The 735-nt window shown below is 37.7% G+C and overlaps 1 protein-coding gene across 1 annotated transcript in view; it reads left to right on the top strand.

Annotated features, from left to right (window-relative positions):
* The window catches only part of LOC119594318, a gene marked incomplete at its 3' end in the record, with an annotated part of 85,027 nt that overhangs the window by 43,896 nt on the left and 40,396 nt on the right, over positions 1-735 (top strand).

Here is a 735-nt window from a genome sequence, read left to right as displayed (position 1 = left end):
CTGCGCAGACATACACCTACTTGCACGCACACACACAATCCCATAATCCTCTGCGGGTTAATTGGCAAGGATGAGTATAATTTTATTTTCTCTCTCATTATATCGGATTTGGTGGGTTGGTTTTAATCGAGCGTTTAATGGGATGGAGAGAATGGGCTGTTCGAAGGCTCTATTGGGCAGATGTCTCTTGGCACAAACAGCTGTTTTCATTATGCCATGGGCGCGGGACACCTGCCTCCCGCCCCCCCCATGTGATTTCGTTTGTCGATTTTTAGATCTTTGGGTATGATGCAAAACTCGCGATTATTATATTGGAGAATATTAATGAAAATGATATATGATAAAAGCTCCAAATCATACTTTACATATCTGGAATTCGGAACCAAAACAGAAACGACAATAAAACAGAGAGAACATACAATGAAAGCTCTTAATAATGAATAATATATTGAGAAATCGGAATCACCAACAGAAAACGACAACAACAGAAAGAAAATATGATGAAAGTTCCGAATCATGTCTCACATATCCGACACTCCGAACCCTTGACAGAAAACGGGAATATTGACAGGAAGGAATATGATATATTAGGATAGCTAATATGTCAGAAATTCGGATCGATATCAACAGAAAACTCCCATAATAAGGACATGAAAAAAAATTACCATAACAGAAAACGGAAATAAAGTTAAGGATATTCCCGAAGTTTCGAAAAAAAAGAAAAATCAAACAGAC

Source organism: Penaeus monodon, chromosome 33 (genome assembly GCF_015228065.2).
Source record: "Penaeus monodon isolate SGIC_2016 chromosome 33, NSTDA_Pmon_1, whole genome shotgun sequence".
In the NCBI taxonomy this organism is placed as follows: domain Eukaryota; kingdom Metazoa; phylum Arthropoda; class Malacostraca; order Decapoda; family Penaeidae; genus Penaeus; species Penaeus monodon.
The sequence above is the reverse complement of the archived record's forward strand: the minus strand, read 5'-3'. Positions and strand labels throughout refer to the sequence as shown.